The sequence below is a fragment of the Sapajus apella genome, unplaced genomic scaffold, assembly GCF_009761245.1.
Source record: "Sapajus apella isolate SASKATOON/1434 unplaced genomic scaffold, GSC_monkey_1.0 scaffold33, whole genome shotgun sequence".
Lineage (NCBI taxonomy): Eukaryota > Metazoa > Chordata > Mammalia > Primates > Cebidae > Sapajus > Sapajus apella.
In genome coordinates, this window is record NW_022436973.1 from 2,269,764 (window position 1) to 2,294,494 (window position 24,731).

Consider the following 24,731-nt stretch of genomic DNA (forward strand, 5'->3'; position numbering starts at 1 on the left):
CCAATTCTTTATGCTTTTTTTAATTCATTTTTTAAATTTTGCTGTACCAGTCCAGAGCTCCAGTACAAAGTGGAATAGAAAATGGTAATAGTGAACAACCTTGTCTCATTCTCAGTCTCAATACTTTTAATACTTCACAGTTGCATATGGTGTTGACCATAGTTTTGGGGTATTTACCTTTACCTTTTTTCATGAATGGATATTGAATTTCATCAAATGCCATATTTGTATCTACTAAGATGATTATATGATTTTTTTTTCTTTTAATTAGTTGATATGATGAGTTATTTTTTGGGTAACTTTAATGCTTGCTTTCCTGGAATAAATGCAATGTGGGACTTGGTTTATTTTTAATTTTTGCATATATATTCATGAATAACACAGACCTCTAATTTTTCTGTTTCATGTTGTCCTTGTCAGTTGCTTCACAAATTGCTAACACTTGTTATTATCAATTTTTGTTTTTAAATTTCAACAGTTTTGATTTTTAAATGTTAAGTCAATTTTTATTTCTGGGATAAGCCCTACCTGGTTAAAGTTTGTTATTATTTTCTATGTATTGCTGGATTTGATTTGATAATGTTTTCTTCAGGATTTGTTGCATTTATGATCATGAGAGATACTGGTCTGTGATTTTTTTTCTTGTCATGTTCTTGTGAGGTTTTGGTATATCAAGACGATGTTGACCTTGTAAAATGAGCAGGGAAGTGTTTTCTCTTTATTTTCTGAGACAATTTGTATGAAATAGGTATTATTTAAGTATTTGCTACAATATTTCCATTTTACCTTTTTGACCTATATTTCCTTAAGGGATGTCTCTTATAAATATCAAATAGTTTTTTTGTTTTGTTTTGTTTGAGACAGGGTCTTGCTATATCCATCCAGGCTGTAGTGCAGTAGCATAATCTTGGCTTACTGCAACCTCCATCTCCTGGGCTCAAGTCATCCTCCCACTTCAGCCTTACAAGTAGCTGAGAGTACAGGTGCACACCACCTAATTTTCATTTTTTTTTTTTTCGTGGTAGAGACAGGTTTCATCATGTTGTCCAGGCTGGTCTTGAACTCCTGGGCTCAAGCAATCCACCTGCCTCAGCCTCCCAAAGTGCTGGGATTATAGGAGCAAGCTACCACGCCTGGCCAGCATCAAATAGTTGAGACTTGTTTGTTTAAATTCAGTTTGTCACTTTTCCTCTTTTATTAGAACATTTAGTCCATTCACATTTAATATAATTACAGATATGATTTCAAACCATTTAAGTCTATAAACTGACTATTTTAAATTCTATTTGTCCTGCCTGGTTTTTGTTTTGTTTTGTTTTTGTCCTTCTTCTGGACTAGCCAAGTATTTTTATTATTATTCCATTTTTATTATCTCCATTTGATTTTTTAAAAAATTGTGGTAAAATCTACATAACAAAATTTACCATATTAACTTTTTTTTTTTTTTTTTTTTTTTTTTTTTTTTTTTTAGATGGAATCTCTCTCTCTTGCCCAGGCTGGAGTGCAGTGGTACAATCTCGGCTCACTGCAACCTCTGCCTCCCTGGTTCAAGGGATTCTCGTGTCTCCCGAGTAGCTGGGATTACAAGCGTGTACCACCACGCCCAGTTAATTTTTGTATTTTTTGTAGAGACAGAGTTTTACCATGTTGGCCAGGGTGATCTCCAACTCCTGACTTCAAGTGATCGGCCCACCTCGGCCTCCCAAAGTGCTGGGATCACAGGCATGAGCCACTGCGTCTGGCCCCACATTAACCATTTTTAAGTGAACAGCTCACTAGTGTTAACTTCATTCACATGAAATTAACATGAAGTTAATATGTTGTGCATATTCATTGCACAACAGTGCAACCAATCTCCAGAACTATTTTCATCTTGCAAAACCAAAACTCTTTACCAATACAACAATAACTTCCAATTCTCCCTTCCCCCCAGCCCCTGGCAACCACCACCTTACTTTCTGTCTCTATGAATTTGACTATATTAGGAATTTTACATAAATGGAATCCTACAATATTTGCCTTTTTATAACTGGTTTACTTAACCAGTTAGAAAACTATCCCTGAGTTTCATCTATGTCGTAACATGTCAGAATTTTATTCTAAAGGTTAAATGGTATTCCTTCTTATGTATAAACCATATTTTTCCTATTTATCTGTCAGTAGATGCTTGGGTTGTTTCTACCTTTTGGTTATTGTGAATAATGCTACTATAAACACGGGGGTACAAATATCTCATCAAGACTTAGTTTGGACCTGGGAGTGATGTGCAGTGAATCATATGCTACATAATGACGTTCTGCATATACAATGGTGCAACATTGTATGTGCAGTCAACGATGAACTGCATATACAATGGTGGTCCCATAAGATTGTAATGGAGCCTAAAAACTGTCACCTAGTAGCCTTATAGCCAACATAACATCAGAGTGCAACACATTAATCACATGTTTGTGGTGCTGCTGATGTATAGAAACCTAGGTTGCCAGTTGTATAAAAGTACAGCATATACAATTATGTACAGTACATGATACAGATAATAAATACAAATAACTTGATACTGATAATAAATGACTGTTACTGGTTCATGTATTTACTATACTTTTCATCATTATTTTAGAGTGTACTTAAATAACTGTAAAATAGTCTCAGGCAGGTCCTCCAGGAGGGATTTCAGAAGAAGGCATTTTTATCATAGGAGTTGACAGCTCCGTGCATATTGTTACTTATGAAGACCTTCTAGTGGGATGAGATATGAAGGTAGAAGACAGTAATATTGATGATCCTGATCCTGTGTAGGCCAAGGGTAATGTTTTCTTTCCAAAAAGTTTAAAAAGTTAAAAAAAATTTAACAGAAGAAAGCTTATAGTTGGCAGGTGGATCATTTGAGGTCTGGAATTTGAGACATGGTGAATGAAGCCCTATCTCTACTAAAAATACAAAAATTAACCAGGCATGGTGGCGCACACCTGTAATCCCAGCTACTTGGGAGGCTGAGGCAGGAGAATCATTTGAACCCAGGAGGAGGATGTTACAGTGAGCTAAGAGTGCTCCACTCCACTCCAGTCTAGGCACTGGAATGAGACCCTGTTTCAAAAAAAAAAAAAATAGAATAATAAAAGAAAAAAGCTTATAGAATAAAAATATGAAGAAAGAAAATGTACAACTCTACAGTGGATTTGTGTTTTAAGCTCAGTGTTATTGTCCCAGCTACTTGGGGAGCTGAGATGGGAGGATTGCTTGAGCCTGGGAGGTTGAGGCTGCAGTGAACCGAGATTGTACCACTGTACTCCAGCCCAGGTGACAGAGTGAGACCCTATCTCAAGAAAAAAAAAAAACAAAGTGTTATTACAAAACAGTCAAAAAGTTAAAAATATTTAAAAGTTTATAAGCTAAAAAAATTAGGATAAGGTTAATTTATTATTGAAGAAAAAACTTTTTTACATGTTATTTTTTCTTTTCTTTCCTTTTTTTTTTTTTTTTTTTTTTTGAGACAGGTTCTTCATCTAAAGACAGGCTAGTGTGCAGTGGTATAATGGTAGCTCACTGCAGCCTCAAACTCCTGGGCTCAAGTGATTCTCCTGCCTTAGCCTCCTGAGTAACTGAGACTATATTATGTGCCATCACACCCAGCTAATTTTTACCATTTTTGTAGAGAAGGGGTCTCACTATATTGCCCAGTTTGTCTCAAACTTCTGTCGTCAAGCAGTCCTCCCACCATGGCCCCTCAAAGTGTTGGGGTTACAAGTATGAGGCACTGTGCCTAGCCAAATAAAAACATTTAAAAAATAAATTTAGCGTATGTATGGCTGGGCATAGTGGTTCACAACTGTAATTCCAGCACTATGGGAGGCCAAGGCAAACAGATCACTTGAGGACAGGAGTCTGAGACCAGCCTGGCCAACATACCAAGACCCTGTCTCTATTATAAATATAAAAATTAGCTGGGTATGGTGGTGCACACCTGTAATCTCAGGTCCTAGGGAGACTGAGGCATGAGAATCACTTGAACCCAGGAGGCAGAGGTTGCAGTGAGCTGAGATGGCACCATTGTACTCTAGCCTTAGCAACAGAGCAAGACTCTGTCTCAAGAAAAAAAAAAAAGTACAGTGTGTATACAGTCTACAGTGGCATGCAGTAATATACTAGGTCTGCACATTCACTCACAACTCCCTCACTGACTCACCCAGAGCAGCTTCCAGTCCTGCAAGCTCCATTCATGGTAAGTGCCCTATACAGGTGTACCATTTAAAAATACTTTTATACTCTACTTTTACTGTAGCTTTTCTATGTTTAGTTATGTTTAGATACACAGATATATACCACTGTGTTATGATTGCCTACAGTATTCAGTAGTGTAACATGCTGTACAGGTTTGTAACTTAGGAGCAATGGGTTATACCATATAGCCTAAGCGTATGGTAGGCTTTACCATCTAAGTTGTGTAAGTACACTGCATGATGCTTGCACGACGCAGTCACCTAATGATGCATTTCTCAGAACACATCCCTTTCATTAAGCAGTGTGTGACTGTACTTATACTCACGTTTTATTGACCAAAGAAAGTCATATGGCTATGCACAAATCCAAGCTATTGTAAGGAAGTACAATGCTATCATGTGCCTATAGAGGTCTTATGGAGAGCATCCCAGTTTTTGTCCGCTTTTTTGTTGAGAAAAAAACATCTTTCAGGCTGGGCATGGTGGCTCACGTATGTAATCCCAGCACTTTGGGAGGCCAAGGCGGGTGGATTGCCTGAGGTCAGGAGTTTGAGACCAGCCTGGCCAACATGGCGAAACCCTGTCTCTACTAAAAATACAAAAGTTAGCCAGGCTTGGTGGTGTATACCTTTAATCCCTGCTACTTGAGATGTTGAGGCAGGAGAATTGCTTGAACCTGAAATGCGGAGGTTGCAGTGAGCCAAGATTGCACCATTGCACTCTAGCCTGGGTGTCAGAGCAAGACAAGTTCTCAAAACAAACAAAAAAACCAACTTTGTTTTGATTGCCACTTGAAAAAGGCCTCTGTACTATGCAAAAATCAAGAACTCAATAACCGTTTCCTCTGTCACTACCAAATGCTTCCCAGGGGTTTTGCCACTATGTGGAACCAGCAGTTTTGTGGGGGACTTCTTTCAAGGTATCTCCTCAGCTAGCAATAATTTCCCCTTTCCTGGTAATTGACCATTCCTTGATCCATGGAGGTGGATTCCTGGTGAACTTCATGCCTGTAAGCTGGCCATGACTGTTCTGGAGGAAGAGAACAGTCCTCCACAAGTTGGGTCAGTTAGAAGCTTTTCTACATGATTTTGTAATTGGAATGATTAGGGAGTTTTAGTGTCTGGGTAGTTGGAATTGTATCATATACTTGGGGGAGATTAGTAGACACATTTCCCATTGTATTATTAATACCTGGAGGCAGAGAAAACAAGTTTTTTGGAGTCATACTGGCTCTACTTGCTCTGCTTCCAGCCCATCCAAAAGCCCAGCTGGTTTCTTTCCCTTGGCCTCTGAGAGATCCACCCCATCCAAAGCCTAAAGATAAAGTCCCCTTTTATTTTCCTTAAATTGGTCTAATGGGTTTCTGGTGCTTGCAGCCAGTAACCTTTTATCTGATAATTCTTTGCCTTTGGACCCTGGCACAAAAAGTTGACAGATGTAGCCCATGCTAGCAAAATAGAGGTCAGGTTGTAACTATATTGCATTAACTAGACTCCTAGCAGTTTCCTTCCTTCCTTGAGAAAGCTCATCAGAATGTAAGTACTAGTGACATTATTATAGGGATCACCTGAAATCTTTTTTTTTTTTTTTTAAAGGAAAGTAATTTGCCTCAGTGGGTAAACCGTTTGTGACATAACTCCCAACACTGGTATTAAATGCATGCTGTTTCTTCTGCCTGGAATCTCTATCTCAACAACTCTTCAGATGCAGCCCCAAAGTCACTTCTGGGAAGCCTTCCCACACACTCCTGTATACTGTTAATTATGCCATTCTCTGTGCTCCCAAAGCAGTTGGCACATCCATCTTTGTTACGTATTTTCTTCCAGAATTATTATTATTTTTTTTTTGAGATGGAGTTTTACAGTTTTACTCTTGTTGCCCAGACTGGAGTGCAATGGCACAATGTCAGCTCACTGCAACCTCTGCCTCCCAGGAATGCAATGGCACGACCTTGACTCACTGCAACCTTTGCCTCTCAGGTTCAAGCAATTCTCCTGCCTCAGCCTCCCAAGTAGCTGGGACTATAGGTGCACACCACCATGCCCAGCTAATTTTTGTATTTTAGTAGAGATGGGGTTTCACTATGTTGGCCAGGATGGTCTTAATCTCCTGACCTCGTGATCCGCCCACCTCGGCTTCCCAAAGTGCTGGGATTACAGGTGTAATCCACTGCACCCGGCCTTCCAGGTTCAAGTGATTATTCTGCCTCAGCCTTCCAACTAGCTGGGATTACAGGTGTGCATCACTATACCTGGCTAATTTTTGTATTTTGAGTACAGATGGGGTTTCACCATGCTGGTCAGTCTTGTCTCGAACTCCTGACCTCAGGTGATCCACCTGCCTCAGCCTCCCAAAGTGCTGGGATTACAATTATGAGCCATTGATTCTTTAACAAGAAAGGAAACTTTAAAAAGGAAGTTTTCTACTTCCCACAGAAGCCTTTGAAATAAAAACATGTTGGAAATAAAAAAAGTAGGCGGGCATGGTGGCATGCACCTGTAGTCCTAGCTGCCCGGGAAGCTGAGGTGGGAGGATCGCTTGAGCCTGGGCGGTTGAAGCTGCAGTGAGCTGTGATGGTACCATTGCACTCTAGCCTGGGAGACGGAGTGAGACCTGCCCCACTCTCCCCCACCCCCTTCATTTTTTTTTTTTTTTTTTGGCTTTTACTCTGAGATGGGAAACCGCTGGGGGCTTTTGAGCTTAGGTTTCAACAGGATCCCTCTGGCTGCTGTGTTGAGAGAAGCTTCTATGAGAGCAGAGTGGAATCAGGGAGAACAGGTAGGAGGCTACTACAATATTCTAGGAAAGAGAAAAAGAGATATTTTAAAGGTAGAGCTGACAGGCTTTTCTAATGGATTGCATGTGGGATATGATAGGGAGAGAGGAGTCCAAGAGGACTCCAATGGTTTGGCTGGAGTCACCAGATGGATGGAGTTGACATGAACTGAGGTAGGGAAGGTTGTGAAAGGAGCAAGCTAAGGCAGAAGTATGGGTGTTTGACTACGGACTTGTTAACTTGGACACGTCGCTCACACTTGTGTATATGCTCCCTGGTTTTTGGTATCGGAAGGTTCTAAAGTTACTTGAAGTTAAAGTCAGCCTTATTTATTAACACCAAGCACTCTGAGGAAACCTTCAAATGTGCTGTCATTTAACTCTTTTAATATTCCTATTGGTTTAGTCGTATTTCATTGCCCTTTGACAGATGAGAGATTAACATGTTCAAAGTCACTCAGACAATTATTAACCTGCCAGATTAATGCAGATCTGGGATTCCCACCAGGTGTGTCAGATTGTAGAGCTTCTGCTGTTTACTAACCACCGGATTCTAAAGGTTGGAGCCACTTTCTGAGCCTATTTGCTGCACACTTGGTTCTATAACTAAAAAGGTGCCTGGTACACGTGACAAGAATTTACGAAAGAGTCCATCCCCATCCCAAGCGTTACAGGTTACACAATAGCTATGAAGAAAGGACGGTATTAGTGGACCCGAGGAGGCGGACTGATGCTTGAAAGCTCAGGTACTTGAAGATTCAATGTTAAAGCAGCCATCAAGAGTTAGGGTTTTTTTTTTATTATTATTTTTAAGAAACCAGAAAACATTAAAAACTGCAGCGAAGCCTTGGGGGGAATAAAAGACCACTCCCAGGCGACGCTTGTTGGGAAACACTGGAATTGGAGGAGTAGGGGCAGACAGGAGCCAGAACTCCTGCAAGCCTACATACACATCCTTTTGAAAGTGTAACCTGGTGTGACCTTCCTTAAGTGGTCCTCTGGAAAGACCAGGATATGGAGTACAAAAGCCAGGAACCTGTGGGACTGCAGCATCCGCCCCCAGCCCCTCCTTCCCCGTTTTCTTCAGCCTCTGCAGGGTGAAGAGCTGGTAGGATGCCCGCGCATGCGCCCGGGGCAAGGTCCGCTCCCCGCGACGTCAGGGGGCTCGCGCCAGCTTGAAAACCACGCCCCGCGGCTGCCAGAGGCGACCTGGGCGGGGGGGCCCCGGGCCACGCCCCCAGCCGAGCCGAGCAAGGCCGAGCAGAGCCGAGTAGAGCCGAGCAGAGCCGAGCACCTCCGAAAGCCGCCGAGCCGAGCCGAGCAGCCCGGAGTCGGTTGGTGCAGCTGCGTCCCCGCCGCTCAGCAGTCCGCGGCTCCGGCGTCGCCGCCGCCGCCGCCTCTGCGGGGCCTGCGCCGGCCGCCCGCCCGGCCGCCCGGCCGCGGGGAGGGAGGCCCGCAGCGCGGGAAGAGCGGCCCAGTCGCGGGCGCCGCGGGCGCCGCCACCGCCGCCGCTGCCAGGTGAGCGCCCGCCACGGCCAGCCGGCCCCGCGTGCCCCCGCGGCTGTCAGTCCCCGATGTCTATCTGTCTCTCTGCCTGTCAGCCCCTGTGTCTCCGCGAGCTCCTTCCCGCCACGCCTGGCCCGCGGCCGGCCCGCAGTCTCCGTCAGCCCCCTCCTGCTGGCTGCCACTGGTCTTTCTGTCAGCCGCCAGCACCCCCATGCTGGTAGGCTCCGCCCCTTCCCCCCGGAGCCCCGCCTTCCGCCATCTGTCATCACCCCCCAGGCTCCAGGCGCGGGCGTCCAGGGGTCCTGGGGGTCAGGGTAGCCCCGCGTGCCACCTTCGCGAAAGGCGCAAAAAAGGGTGGTGGAGGGGAAGCGGGGGCGTTCGCGTAGGCCCGCCTGACCGTGTGAGAGTGCGTGCCCGAGTGGGCGCCCCCCGTGTGCGCCCGACAGCCGCCTGCGTCCACGCCCGCGGGCCCTTGCACGCTGCTGGGATGTGGCAGCCCATGCCCCCAGTGTAAAGAGTGTCAGCTCGACCAAGGAAGGCGGCAGAGCCGGGACTCCAACCAGTATGCGGGGTACAGTAGCATCCTGAATCTTGGGACCCTTGTTTGCCCATGCGAAAACACCACGCGTCGGCCCTAGGTCCCCGGATTCCCTGAGTGGCCTGTGAGTGGAGTTTGGGGCTTGTTAAGCCTTCCCAGTGTGGGACTGTCATTCAGGGAAGCATGTTGGAAGTGACTGAGGAGTGGATGGGATGTGGGACTTAGGTGGGAAGTGTTTGAGAGCTTGAGTCATTTTGAGTTGCATGGTTTGCATTTCTGAGCAGTGATTGCCCTGGGCTTGTGCCCTGCAAGAAATTTATGACTTGGGGTGGGGGTAGTGACGTGGGAAGGAATACTCCTTTCTGTTTTTATCTATGTGAACACATAGTATATATTTATCTAGATATACTAACTGTTGATTCATGAGACATCCACACAGTCTCAATTTAAGGATTACAGTAGTTTCCATTTATACACGTTTTTGTGTGTTGTTATCTTGATGTTCTTTATTTGTGGTAACTTAGTATTGCAATATTTCAAAACTAAGAGAAAATGCGTCCTAAAACAATTGGTATTTTGCCGGATAATTCTGAACCACAGAGAAGGAGCCAAAAACGCACTTCATTAGCTGGAACAACTTATTCGAGCTTAATTTGTTTCTAAGAGACATACAGTGGAAAAATCCAGAAGCGCAAAATAGTATCAAAGAGACTTAGAAAATGAATGAAAAGGGCCCTTCTGTTGCTGCTTTGGAAAGATGGTATCAAAGTTGCTGTAGAGGACAGAGCCGCTGTGTAATGATCAACATATTAACCAAGTTGGTTTTGTGACCTTGATACATTGAGCGGGGCTTGATTTGTGCCGTGGTTCATGACAGGCAAACATTGCATGGGAAGTGTGGTAATTTTTGGAAAAAAATGTTCCCCATGTTGTTTTGGTTTTTGGTTTTTAGTTTTTTTTGTTTTGTTTTGTTTTGTTTTGTTTTTCACATTGAAGATTTCAGACCAGGGAAGTCTCATGGTGGAATGCTTTTTTCTTTTTAAAGATAACATTAAAAAATTACCAAAGTAATTCATGCTTAAGGCAGAAAACTTGAAAAACAAAGAAAAGCATTGCAAAAAAACCCATAATCCCACAAACCATAGTAAACCACAATTTGGTATTAAGCCTTTTAGCCTTGTTCCCACGTAGACTTTTTTTCTTACAAAAATGCTATCATACTATACAACTTTTATTCTGTGCTTTTTTTCCTTTCAATTATAACTAGATTGTGAGAGATATATCTTGGCTTTATGAGTAGGAACTTGTGTTTCTCTTTGCAATCCTTTCAAAAAAGTCAGATGTTAGTCCTCTGCTTAGAGCCCTCCAGTAGCTTCTCATCTTAAAGTAAAATCTGAAGGCCTTGCTGTCCCCTCCCAGGCTAACCCTCTTCCCTGACAACTGTCTTCACCTCGAGCCTTGCCAGACAGATCTCTGCTGTTCCTTAAAAACCTCAAGCTCATGCCTTTAATCCCAGCACTTTGGGAGGCCAAGGTGGGTGGATCATGAGGTCAAGAGTTCGAGACCAGCCTGGTCAGCATGGTGAAACCCCTTCTCTACTAGAAATACAAAAAAAAAAATTAGCTGGGCATGGTGGCATGTTCCTGTAATCCCAGCTACTCGGGAGGCTGAGGCAGGAAAATTGCTTGAACCTGGGAGGCGGAGGTTGCAGTGAACTGAGATTGCACCACTGCACTCCAGCTTGGGCGACAGAACGAGACTTTATCACAGAAAAAAGTCAAGCATACTCCAGCCTCGGTGCTTTTGCATTAGCTGTTCCCTCTGTCTGGAACTCTGGTCCCTGGATGTTAACATGGTTGACTCCTTTATTTCTTCAGGCCTCTCAAAAGTTAGGTTTTCTGGTTTTACTTGACCACACTATCAAGTACATCCAATTTCCCTGTTGTCCTTATCCTGCCATTCTTATCACCACTTGGTAATACATATTGATTTGTTGGTTTATTGTCTCTCTCCCTCATTAACCCAGAAGCTGAGACTTTTTTTTTTCACTGATATATCCCCAGGGCTCAGAACTGCACCTGGCCCATTGCGGGTACTTAATATTTGTTGAATGAATGAAGGAAAGAATGAATGCTCATTATCCATCTATTCATGTGACCTTGCTGGTAGCCTTCTAGGCTTTTTAGGTAGCTATATTACGAGGTAAAATAACAGTATCTTAAAAGTCAGGATATTCCTTTCTCTTCCACATCTGAGAAGAAGAATTTTACAAAGTGAGGCTATGATCTTAAAAAGAATTACAGTCTTGATTTAAGTTGAACAATTGAGGGAAGGAACATTTTTGTCAAATGTTGCTGGCGTGCTTTCTTATACATTATCCCTGTGTCACATTGGTCATTTTTGAGAAGTATAAAGTTTCCCAGTTATGTTTACAGCTGTGATTTCAATTTTTGTAGTTCATAGTGATAGTATAAGCCTCAAGAGCATAGTGGGTTTTTTTGTATGTGTGTCAACAGATACCCAGATATATAATAGCTTTAATGTGTTTTCATTTGGGGAATAGCTGTTCATATTTACTTATTATCCTGGCAATTCTGTCCTTTTCATCTCCCTGCTTATCAGTTTTTGCATGGCCTAGCAGGTATACTTAAAGTTGTTGTTTTTTTTAAATTAACATTTTAAAATAAATCCTTGACCTTTTGAAATTTTACATCTCTCCTGTGACTCTTGAACGTTTGAAAGTACCAGTTTCATCTTTCAAGATGAAGTATCTGTAGTAAAATGTATAATTGCATTTTAATATATGAGGTTGGAAAACATATCTTGGGACAGAATTTTTACAAAGAAGTTGTAATGTGAGTGTAAGGTTTTCAAAGGTTTGAATTTCAGGTAGATCGCTTTTAATTTTTGTGAGTTTTTAGCAAAAAGAGTTGCTTTTTACTTTTAAGAAAAAGGAGCTCCTTGAACACAATCCAAACAGAGACCTTCAAAAACTTGTTTTTCTTATCCTCCAAAGATACAAGAACTTGGTGGTGATGGTGGGAAAGGGGGAATCCTAAATGAAAATTTTACTTTTTAAAGGCCTAAAAGGATGTGTTAAGAATTTATATTTGTTCCACAGGTATTTATTGAGCATGTATTTGAGCCAGTTCTATGTGTTTTTCTGTGGGCTATGTTACCATGTTCAGTTTTAAATTATCACCGTGATTTCTTATTATTTCTTTTCTTTTATGGCTCTGCTACCTGCCTTCTCTCATCACATTCTCTCTCTAAATGATCTCATCAGTTCCCAGGACCCTAGTACCCCCTGGATGCAGATGACTCTTTCTGTTATGTCTCCCTGCCCTTTCTCTGGTTCCAGGCTTGCATTTTCAGCTACCACTTTCCTGTTCCAGTGATCTCAAACTTCACATGTTCAGAACTGATCTCTCAGTATTCCTCTCAAGGTTCAAAATTGGCATTCCTCATTCCTGACCCTTCCTTACTCTCCCCTCCAGGCCTCTGTCTCAGTGTTAGTATTGTCTATTCATTGTTCAGGCCAGACACCTGAAAGTTGTCTGTGATTCTTCTCATTTCCTCACCCCACATCCAACCCATCGGTGTGGTTCTTTTGGCCTAGCCTCTAGAATATCTCAAACCCTTCTTTTTCTCCATCTTCTTAATTACCCCGCTTCCAGATGGATGATTCCGCTGCCTCCTAGCTGGTCTCCCAGCTTCCATTGTTGCTTTCTTCTAGAACATTTTCCTCACAGCAGCCAGAATGATCCTACTAAAAAGTAAACCCAAGCATGCCACGCCACTGCTTGGTGACTTCCACTGCACTTGGACTCACATCCACACTTACCCTGACTCATGCCCTTTCCAGGCTCCCCTCCTTTCTTACAGTGGTTGTCAGGTTGAACACCTTCAGTTCCTCAGACATGCCATGTTTTTGTCTTTTGTACAGTCGCTTCCCTCCACTTGTCTCATAGAAAGATCTTCCCAAACATCCAGTCTCGGCTAAAACATCTTCCCCTCAGAAGGGCCTTCCCTGTTCACCACTTCTATAGTAACTTCTTCCCCATTGTCCTCTATCTCAGTACATGTGCATTTATTGCTTGGCACTTCACTAAAATTCATAGCACTTCATTTATATGTTTCCTTCCTTCTTTAATGTCTACTGCCCCAATAGACTACAAGATCTAGGAGGGCAGGGACAGCCTTGTCTTGTTTATGGTACAGTCCTGTGCTCTGCCCAGAATCCAGTAGGTGTAGGGCCTCAAAACATTTTGAATAATTATTTAAATAGCTAACTTTTTTGAGAATTCCTATGTACCAGGTCCACTGCTATGTGTGTTCACACATTATTTCTAAATCCCTGGGAGAACCCAGTATGGTGATGACGGTAATTACTACTTCTATTTTTTTAGTTGAGAAAATTGAACTTAAGAGAATTTAAGTAATGTTTAAAGTTACATAGCTAAGAATATGGTGGAATTAGGATTTTAATCTATGCAATGTGACTTTAGAACCTTCCCTCTTATTCATTACTGCCTTCTGATATGAATGCAGCAGGGAATGAATATGAAATGTTCTGTAATATTAATCCCTGATGGGTTCTCTTATGTTTCTGAGCATATATGAAAGCATTAAAAATAAGAACACTTGGGTTAGGATGTTATATTCTCCCAGGAAGTTTCTGTTAATAACTACTATGTCAAAGCATCTAGATTAGTTTGCTTTCAGGCTCTGTGTTTTAATTTTGCTTTTGCCACTTTCTAGCTGTAAGCCTTTGGGAAAATTGCATGTCTAAGTCTGTTTTTTTTTTTTTTTTCAGCTGTAAATGGGGAAAAATAATAGTTCTTACTGGATCTTTTGAGGAGCAGAATTATACACAAAAAAATTATCAATGTTAGCTATTACTATTATAATGAGAAAAGAAATCCTGAAGAAAAGACCTGAGTAATCTCACCAACAATTTAGAATTTGGGTAAGAGTGAATGACAGACAATAACTAACTTAGTGTTCTTTCACTGACCATGATTTTGCATTTATAAAAATTATCAGAGAATTAACTATTTGGGTTGGGATTTATAATTATTCTATTGATGTATGACAACTTTATGTTTGGATTTAAGCTTGTTAAATGCTTGTGAAGTAAGCATTTAACAAAACTTAAAAAAAAAAAACTCTTCCTCATCTTTTGAAGGATTCTTAGGGTAGAGAGATCTTTCAAGAAGCTGGCTATACTATTTCAATTTTTTTTGGCACTAGAAAGATATTCACCAGCATACTGTTTATATCAGTAATGCTTACTACCAGGGAGCTTGTTTCAAATAACCAAGTGAACAGTAGACTTAGTTTAGGCATGATGGGCTTGGCAGCTCACATGATGGAATATCTGGGCACAGTTATATTTTTTGGTGGGATGCCTTATGAGCAAGTGCCAGTCTGGTGGTGGTTATCATCTCTGTGAAATAGAAGTGAGATCTACTAAGAATAAATGGGAAGAGGTTGGAGGAAAACAAGGCTTGACATACCATTGAGGGGTAATGAACTTGACACAATGTCCATGATCTCTAGGCAGTATGCAGGGCTCTATTGAGACAGGACCATGAATTGACTGGGGCACTGGTAACATTCAGCTGCCTGGTTTTAGGAGCAAAGAAGGCATATTGTTGCATTGAGCCAGGGTTGGGGTTTGCTGGGGTGAGTGGCAGAAACACAGCTGAGCAGAGGAACTAGGGTATTGGCCAGGGAATGACTGACGTGATAGCTAAGGGTATCTAGGCTAGATGGGGCGGTGAAAAGGACCAGTGGTGTTGAAGTCAAGGAATGGGTATGTGGAGTGATCGAGTAATAGGAAGATGTGGCTACAGAGGGACATGTGAATAGAGATTTCAGAGTTGGAGGAGTTAATTACTGGGATTGTGTTTTGCCACAGATACGTGACTGAAATGAAGTGAACTCAGTGAAGATGGCTGAATTTAAGGAGGTTGAGTAACTGAGAGGCTGGAGAGTTGTTTGGGCCATCTGTGTGGTCAGAGAAGCCATCAGAAGGATGGTAGGATATTTAGGATGGAGAAAAGGAAGGTGGGCCCAAATCTTCAGCAAATGAGGTGGGGTCAGGGATCCCAGTAATGAGATGTTTTGGTTACCCTGCAGGAATCTCAAAGAATCAGGGGATTTTGCCTGAGGGAGATGGAAAAGTAGTGACCTGGAAGGTTTATTTGTTGTAAGGTCTCTCGGGAAGGAATTGACCATGGCCCAGGTTCATTATACTTCTGAAGGAATCCCAATTCAAGAGGGCAACACTAGTGGCATGTCATCTTGTGTTTCTAAACTTGTTCATGAAAATCATGTGAGGATGTGTGTTAAAAAAAATACAGACTCTAGGCTGTATCCCAGACCCAATGAACAACAATCTTTAGGAGGAGGAGACTGAGAATTTGTATTTTTAACACCTTCCCCACTTGGTAATTTTTTATAATTAGGGAAGTTTGGGAAATGCAGCTATAGTGATTAAGAACATGGCATTTGGAAGCCTACTGCCTGGGTCTGAAGGAGGTGGGAGTGGTGGGAGGGAGCCTTAGCCCATGACACTTAAAATTGAGTTTGGCTTTCCAGATACATCTGATACCAGAAACAGTGAATAGGAATGCTCTATCAGAGGCAAACACACTGACAACAGCAGGAAGGGACAGCTGGTAATGACAGAAACAGAAACGCTCTACAAAATAATTCAAAGTATAGCTGTTTGGAGACATTTATTATAAACATTCCTGTTTGCTTTGGTGGTCTCTGAATATATCAACTGATTATAATTGTTTTCATGTCCAACAGGAATAGGTTGAATTAGGGTTTAGTTTGTTCGGAAAGGCTGAGAAGGAAGCTATGCAATTTAGAAAGCTTTCAATCACAAACCAGCATGTTTAGTGCTTTAGGTATTCATAAAATTAACTTATGTGCACAATTCTGTCTCTGAAGATACTGGATTTAAAAACAAAGTTTTACTCAACAACAAGCCAAAGTTAAGAACAGTTGTTATCCCCAAGGGGTTGTCTATTTGATTAGATATTTAATATGATCATACTGGTAGCCCTACTGTCCCATTCTCCCTATTTTCCCTGGGAAAATTCTTTCCTTTCCATGACAAGGAGAGGAATAGCTGCAAAAGAATAGCTGCTCACGAAGGAACTTGGAGTTAGCCATTCTTGGCCAACCAGTTAGACTTTCCCTATTGCTATTAAGGAGGTTATGAATTTCAGTTGCAGTGTTTGAATTACTTAACGCTATACCTACCACCTGGTTTATCATACCCAAACACTAAAGCTTTGGGAAAAGAAGGTTGTCAGCACTGTTGAAGTGGTTGCTATGGACCTTGAGCCTAAAACTTGATTTGCTCTATTATGTATTCCATTTCTTATTTCCTCTTGGACTGAGAAGACTGGCTTTCAAACTGGTGAATAGTAGCACCTCAGTTGCAGTCCAGTCAGCTACCACATCCTTCCACTCACTGTCTCCTCTCCTCGGTGAACTGCAGGAGCCAGTCAAATCTACATCATAAGGCCTATAAATGAGGCTGTGGAGGATTAGCAATGCCAATTCAACCAGAACTTTCAGTTTGCAAGTTGAGATTTGTAAAAGTGATTCCATTTTAGAGAAAAAAAATCCTATTTTTCCATTTTAGAAAAACATTTTCTTCTAAAGCTGAGAAATACTGAACAGACCAATGAATGTTTTGATAACAACATGTTCTTTAATGTCATACTTTTCCTCCCTTCAGAGCTCAGGAACCCTTGCAGGCTCTGCTGTAGTATGGTGCTCTTTATAATGTTTAAATCATTAAGAGTATTCACCTTGTGAAGTGTTTGTATTCCTGCTGTGAAGTAGGTACTTTGGGGTTGAAAAGAGGGTCCATGGCCTCAAGGAACTTTTAAAAAAGTTAGTCAAGGTGCATTTAAATCTCTAACCTCAAGCAGACCATGCTATGTGCTGTGAAGGAGGTATGATCAAAATGTTGTAGGATCACAGATGAAAGAGAGGTTATTTCTAGTGGTCGATGGAGGTGGCAACAAGAGATTGGAAGATGCTTTAAGAGGATATTTGTATTCAGACTGGATCTTGAATTTTGAGTAAAATTTTGGAACTAGTAAATTACATTTGATATTTTCTGTTTACTAAGGCATCATTTATTTTAGCAAGACTACAACATAGTGCTTAATGAATTAGCCCTCGGTTATCTGAAATGACTCAATTACTTTGGGTACCTTGTTTCTGTAATTAATGCATGACACATTAAGGAATATATGGTGGAAAAGGGCATGGAAGCCTAGCTGAAAACGATCTTGGGATCATAGTAGATATCTGAAAGAATTGGAAATATAGTGGTATGGCAGTGGATAAAAAACAGAATGACAATGGGATGTGTATATTTGAATATATGGTTTAAAATGGAGGGAAATGGAACATTAAATAATGTTAATGAGGTCTTCATAGGAAATAAATAGTTTGCTAGGTTAGCAGGACTTTGAGTACTCACCATCTCATTTCTGAGTATATTTTTCTGGGATGGTTGGCAATGTGGTCAGGAGATCCCTGTGAGGTTGGCCACAGTAAACCGAAGGAGGCTAGCTGCTCCTCATTCTCCCGTGCTCTAGGTGGCTAAGCACGGATGCTTTTACAGAAAGGCTGTGAAGCCATGTCCAGGGTGGCTCTTTCTGCTCTAGACCTCTGCACACTTGGTTCCTGTGTTTGGCCTAACTCAAAGCTATGTCTTCTTGTCACAGAGTGGATTCTCTCTCACTAGTGTGTGTACCAGTCCTCACTCCTTTGACAAGCCCATTTCTTGCCATGGTAGGCTAGTTATTGCTGGACCATTGTGCCAGCCTTGCCGGTGGTCATTGTTATGCCTGAAATCTTGCATTCAGTTTTTTCTTTCCCATGTTAAGGCTCTTTCACCTGACCCCTCCATTCAACTCTTAATTTTCCAGGAAGCTGAAAAACATGCTACTTGCTACCTTTTGTGCTAAAATGGCCCTGGCCCAGAATTCTGATACCCTTGAGAATCAACATATATAGTTTAGACAAGATAGCATTTTCTTTTTGTTTATTCCTGATAATGCCAATACCATTTGAAAAGCCAGGATATTTGGCAATGCCATGTGCCCCATTTTACCGAACAGGTAACTAAAGCCACTTAAGAAAATGATTTCAGTAATTCACCAAATAACATACTTACTGTGTGTTTACTGTATGTGAGATACTATGCTGGACACCAATGGAGAACAAATCAGACATGGTCTTCCACGGCACTCACAGTCTGGTGGACCTATGGCCAGGAAGCCATGAGAGCTTTATGAATGACTGTAGGCCTAGGGGCAGAAAGGCCTGGTGTCTCGTCCCACTTTTGCCTTTTATTAATTACATGACCTTAAGCATTTGACCCTATTTTCTGTCAAGTGAAATAAAAAGGATTTGCCCTGGCTTTTAAGATTCTTGTAAGACTAGATGAGACTACATACAAAAGAACTTTGCAAAGGTCAATTTACTATATATGCAAATAGAGTTGTGGGTAATCAGCTCTGTCTTCTTTAAGGAGAATGACTAATGGAACATTTTCACTTCTCTGTGGCTTCAGAGAATGCCATCACATTCCCAAATACAATGCTTGGACTGAAGATTAACATTTCACTAATTCTAATGTATATTAATAAATAAGGAAACTAGCTACTTAGGTGGTGCCGAGGGCTAGTTATCTCTAAAAAGTCATAGATTTAATATATATTAGCTTTATTTCAGAAAACAGTACTTCTGGATGTTTACTATATAACCAGAAATTTATTATTACAACAATGGATGTATAATTCTAATAATACAATGCATACCATGATATTATAGTACAAAAATTAATCAGAACAATAATTATAATAAAAAAGTATTCTTTGTAAATAGTGGAATATATGTTTACTCTTTGCAGGTTTAGGCTGATAAGGAGTTTTGAACTGCATTGTTACTTTTTGGTTTTGACTCTTTTTTATTGTTGTTGGTTGGTTTTTGAGACAGGGCTTCGCTCTGTTGCCCAGACTGGAGGGCAGTGATGTGATCCTAGCTCACTGCAGCTTCTGCCACCTGGGCTCAAGCAGTCCTTCCACCTCAGCATCCTGAGTAGCTGAGACCACAGGTTGTGCGCCACCATGTCTGGCTAATTTTTGTAGAGGAGGGCTTTTGCCATGCTGTCTAGGCTGGGCTGGGCTGGGCTTGAAATCCTGAGCTCAAGCAATCTGCCCACATTGACCTCTCAAAGTGCTGGGATTATAGGCATGAAACACTGCTCCTGGCCAACTTTCTTTTGTTTTAATGGTCTTCGTTAACTTGCATATCACTGAAGAACTAAGACCTTTTGTTGTAGGTATTTTTTGTAGCAGCCTAGATGAGACCCTTAATCTTTGAACTTCAATTTTATTCATAAAATGTGATCTTTCCTTTGCCATGCCAACTTCACAGGGTTGTTGAGACATTCAAATATAGTATTGAATGGATGTGCTTCTATCTATGTAATGGTCCTTGTTCAGTCATAGTATAGTGACGAGGTAATCCTGGCAAACGAATGCCGCAGAAGGGCTATGTCTTGATTTGTAACCTAGTCCTTGGTCAAGTCTTGATTCTTCCCCATCATGATTCATCTTGTTGTCCCATTCTCATTTAATAACATCTTGCTTTATGCCCAATTGGCCATTAGCCAACACTTGTTGAGCTTCTGCTGTTTGTCAAGCCTGTGCAAGATGCTGGGGATATAGAGGTGAGAGGCCAGACCCTGTCTCCTGGGTGCTTGTTCGAGTAGGGGAGTTTAAGACTGCAACAGCAATTCTTGCCTCAATTTCTAATCTGCTGGTCTGCCCAAAAGATTTAAGACTTGTCAGCCCTGCAGTTGCATGAGCCAGTTCCTTAAAATAAATCTTAGTGTGTGTATATCTGTATGTTTGTACATATAGCCATTCACACACGCGCACACACACACACACACACACATATATATTGTTGTGTTTTGTATTGGTTATTTTCTCTGTAGAGCCCTTACTGATACAATACTCAATAAATGCTCTCATTGTGGATGCAGTAATAAGAGGAACAAGCATGGTAAACAAGGTGCTTGCTGTGGTTGTAGCCATGTTTGAGCTGCCCATGGAATCCAGGTGGAAATACTGGCAGGCACATGTAGCCGGGTTGCAGAGAACTCACATGAGTGGTCTGGACTGTGGAGATATATAAGTGTGGAAGTCACCAGTGTGTAGCTGTCAGTTGAAGCTATGTTTGTGGATGATTTCACACAGAGAAAGTAGAGTATGTAAGGTAAGAGGAAGTATAAAGATGGAACCCCAGGAAATACCAACATTTAATGGGGAGGCAGAGGGGAGGAGACTGTACTGGAAACCAAGTAGGAGTAGACAGAGGGGGAAGATCAAGAGACAATGGGTCATGGAAACTAAGGCAGGGGATAATTTCAAGAAGGTAGAAGTGCAGCAGTGTTCAGTGCCATAAAAAGGTAAAGAGAAATGTTGGAAATCGTACATTGGATTTAGCTCCTAAGAGGTATCACTGGAGGTGAATGTTTCAGCATCCCACCACCATGTTACCGTGGGTGGGGGTGGAGTAGAGAATCCATGGTAATGAAGTCGAGATGTGTGTTTGCTGCTGCTGATGATGCTTAAAGGAGCTCAGCTAGGAAGTGTGAGGATAAGAGGGGGCTATGGGCTTCCCAAGGAAGAGGTGATTTTAGGATGAGAGGGACTCTAGCATGTTCAGAGGCCGAAGAAAGGAAGAGCCAGGTGAGAGGAAAAAAAATCGATTCAGGAAGAGAAAGAATAACTAATTGAACAGGGTAGGGTCTCTTCTGTGGATGGAGGGACAAGCACAGGAGATGGCCAGTAGCGTTGCCAGAGGAGGGGTGCCTCTTTCATTTGACTGTGTGGAAAGAGGAAAGGCTATTTGGGGATACAGAGAAGTCTATAGAAGGCAGGGGGCTGGAATTTTTGCCCTTGTAAAAGCTTCTGTTTTTTGGTGTGAAGTGGAGCATTGGCATCCGCTGATAGCCAAGGGTAGATGATGCAGTAGGGTCTTTGAAGAAAGAGAAGGTATAAAATTACTGTGTGGAGCTTGGAAGTAGGAGTCAATTTTTGCTCCTCATTGTGTATTGAATGAAAGTTATACTCCACAGTCTGATGTTTACAAAGACCTCCACAATCTGCCTTTTATCAATTCTGCCAGACTACCTATACTTTTTTGTTTCATTCTAGCGCCCTTGTACTTTAGTTGAGTGTCTCTGATGGGGCACTAGAATGTGGCTTTGAGAGATTAGATGCTGTAGGGAAGATGCTGTTAGACTGAGAGTCAGGGGTCCTGTGTCCAGTTTGGCTTCTCCACTTATCAGCGATGTGACCTTGGACATACCTTAATTCTCTAAGTCCGTTTTTTCATTTGTAAACTGTTAATAACAATAGTAAGTATTGATGAAGGTATGTCAAATGAGAAAACATATTTTAAAGTGCTTTGAAGAGGGTAAATGGAGATGGTCATCGGGCCATCCCTAATCCTAGCCCCAGGGTTTCTTCCATACCATTAGAGTCCTTTCCCTTCTCTCCACCTGCCATTTAATTCAGCCTGTGCTGTATAGAGAGACACCAGCTACTATAATAGATAAACCGTGCTGAAACTTCGGTGGCTTAAAACAGTAGACATACCTGTGCTCATTTAAAATCCAGTCAACTGTGGGGATGGAGGGGGCCCAGACTAATGGTGCTCTGCCATCTTCAAATCATGGTTTCCAAGGTTTGGAAACTGCCCTGGGTGTCAGTGACTAGCCAGCGGTGTTGGATAAGAGAGTGAGAGGGCATGATTGGGAGGTGTTTGTATAGTAGGCCTAGGTTGGGAGCTAGTGACTAAGACCAAAGGAGAGATGGTTGAGAAGAGGCTTCTATCTACTGGATGGGAGGTGAATTTGGGGTGTGTGGGTGCTTATTTACACAAAATGGTTGACGTGGCTTGAGAAGAGTGAGGCAGAACCTGTGCAACCCCAGGAGGGAATGGAGAAGCTCCTGCCTCTATCGGCAGAGCTTGGGAAGGGCCAAGGGGCCTAGGACTTGTTCATGGTAAAGAAGGCAAGTGATGCAAAGGTGAGAGAGAGGCCCCTGGGTCAGGGAAGAGGGAGCTGAGAACTGGGTGTTCACACACATTTGTGGTGAGCTTCTTAAAAGCTAGGGAGGCAGACACTGTTTACCTTTCTAAGATAAGAAAATTGATGTAGTGGTGCCTTGATAAAGGCCACACAACTAACAGGCAGCAGAGAAATAAGCTAGGGCCTGGGTCTTTTGACATGAGAAGCCGCTAGTCGTGAGACCAGGAAATATCCCACTGGGAGGGCTGGAAAACCTGGGCTTTGAAAAAGTTGGTTTGAAGTAAACCCTTGGGCACAGGGTGGAAGAGCACGTGTGGTGGCCTATTCCTTTATAGGTGACTCACCTTTTGCCTGCATCTACTGGATGGGAGGTGAATTTGGGGTGTGTGGGTGTTTATTTGCACAAAATGGTGGAGGGGGCTCTGAGAAGAGTGAGGCATGACCTGTGCAACCCCAGGAGGGAACGAAGAGGCTCCTGCCTTGATGGACAGAGCTTGGGAAGAGCCTAGGGGCCTGGGACTGGTTCCTGGTGAAGGAAGAAGGGCAAATATCCTAAGGCAGGGGTGTGCTTAATGAGTTCAAGGACTGAAAGGAGACCAGGTTGGTACAAGACTAACAGGAGGAGAGGTGCATGAGAAGATATTGGCAAGCAAAGCAGGGCCCATATCACTCAAGAACTTACAGGGCATAGCAAGGTCTACTCTAAGGTCGATGAGAAGCCATTGTATATTTTGAGTATGGCGTATGATGGCTTGATATATAGTTTAAAAAGACCACCCAGACTGTTGTGTGGAGAATGGGTAGAGGGAAGGCCAGAGTATAAATTGAGTGTAGTGGGTGAGGGAAAAGGAGGAATTCAAGAGGAGATGAAAGTCTGGAGCTCAGAGAATAGGTTCAGGCTGGAAAATACATTTGATCCTGTATTTCCTGTTAGCTCACTCCCTGTTTTTAGCCAGGCTTCCTGTGAGTAGCCTTGTCCATGGTCTCTGCTTCCTCACCTCCTGCAGCTCAATCCTCTGTACTCTGGCCTCTTGTCATTGCCACTTCCTTGAAATGTCTCAGGCAAACGGCACCCAAGGCACTTTGTTGTTACCTGAGTCTAGGCCTTTAGCCCTCGTCTGACTTGGCTTGCATTCCTTCACACTGTGAGTCACTTCTGCCTTGAGAGGCCTTCCTCCTTAGCTCTTCTGTCTTTCTGACCCTTCATTCTGTGGCCCCTTTCTGGTTTTCAGGTCCTCAGACCATCCCTGAAATGTTAGCATTCCCCAGGGTTCTGGGTTTCCAGTTGGTCCTTCTGGCTTCCCCTGTACCCCTCTGCATAGAATAAACCCTACCCCACTTCATTAGGCCAACATCTACTTGCCTTTCCACCTTCATCTCAGATTCCCCTCCTCCGCAAGCCGCCTCTGACCCCTCGGGTTCGTTAGGCGCCACTTCTCCTCCTTTTCCATTTCTCCTGGAGCATAAAGTAGATTACCTCTATGATAGCACTTAGCACTGTGTTTACTTATTTGTCTCCCCAGTCTAATAGTGCTTGAGGGATAGAGTTACAATGAAATACTGCCTGATCTAGGACAAAGATTGCTTTCTACAGTTCAGGTGAAAGCCACGCTTTATAATAAAGGTATCTACACCTGATTGTATATCCTTTAATAGGGCATTCATTTCTTGCTGGCTCTGAAGGCTGGAATTCTGGTATTCTATGAACAGAAGAGATTAATTTTACTAGAAATAATCAGTAATTGTCTCAATTTTCTGAAAGAAAAAAATGACCAAGAATCTGAATTTCTTCAAAAGGGCTTCTAAAGACTTGCATTTCTTGCCTAGTAATTTGGATCTCCACTCCCTCACTCCCACCCCAAAGCCCATTACATGTGTCTTGTATTTTGTGATTCCACAATTCTGGGTTTGACATTACAATTGCCTCCATGGTAATGAGCACTAACGTTCTCTTATGCTGAATTGTGATAGCTGTCTAAGGCAGCAAATAGACTGAATGAAAGATGAGCTTCTGCCTTTATATTATATCCTTCCCTCCTGCTACCCAACTCATTGTGGTGAAAGAAAAAGAAAGTGCTGGTGGAGACTGCAGTATATGCTTAGGTATACAAATCACACATCTGGAGTTTCGGGAAGGCTTTGCGTGGTTAATGTCACTAAAATCTCATGCTTGTCTTTTTTTTTTTTTGAGTCGGAGTCTCGCTCTGTCACCCAGGCTAGAGTGCAGTGGTGCAATCTCAGCTTGCTGCAACCTTCCAGGTTCAAGTCATTCTCCTGCCTCGCCTCCCGAGTCACTGGGTGCCTGTCATCATGCCCAGCTAATTTTTGTATTTTTAGTAGAGACAAAAAATAATTTTGTATTTTTAGTTTCGCTGTGTTGGCTGGGCTGGTCTTGAACTCCTGACCTCAAGTTATCGACCCACCTCAGCCTCCCAAACTGCTGGGATTACAGGCTTGAGCCACCGCGCCCAGCCTCATGCTTGTCTTTCATATGTCTTTTTCTACTCTTGAATTTTTTTCTTTCTTTCTCTCAGTTCCAAAT

General features: G+C 42.3%; 1 protein-coding gene across 4 annotated transcripts in view; it reads left to right on the plus strand.

Moving 5' to 3' along the window:
• Positions 1 to 8,354: 8,354 nt before the first annotated feature.
• The window catches only part of ZHX3 (zinc fingers and homeoboxes 3), a 119,965-nt gene continuing 103,588 nt past the window's right edge, over positions 8,355 to 24,731 (plus strand). For 2 of the 4 annotated variants that reach the window (XM_032294930.1, XM_032294934.1), the window contains exon 1: positions 8,355 to 8,510. The gene's annotated coding sequence lies outside the window, so the exon portion shown is untranslated. Of the gene's footprint in view, positions 8,511 to 9,079; positions 9,161 to 24,731 lie in introns of those variants that run through there. The other 2 variants (XM_032294937.1, XM_032294931.1) reach the window with 2 other exon arrangements.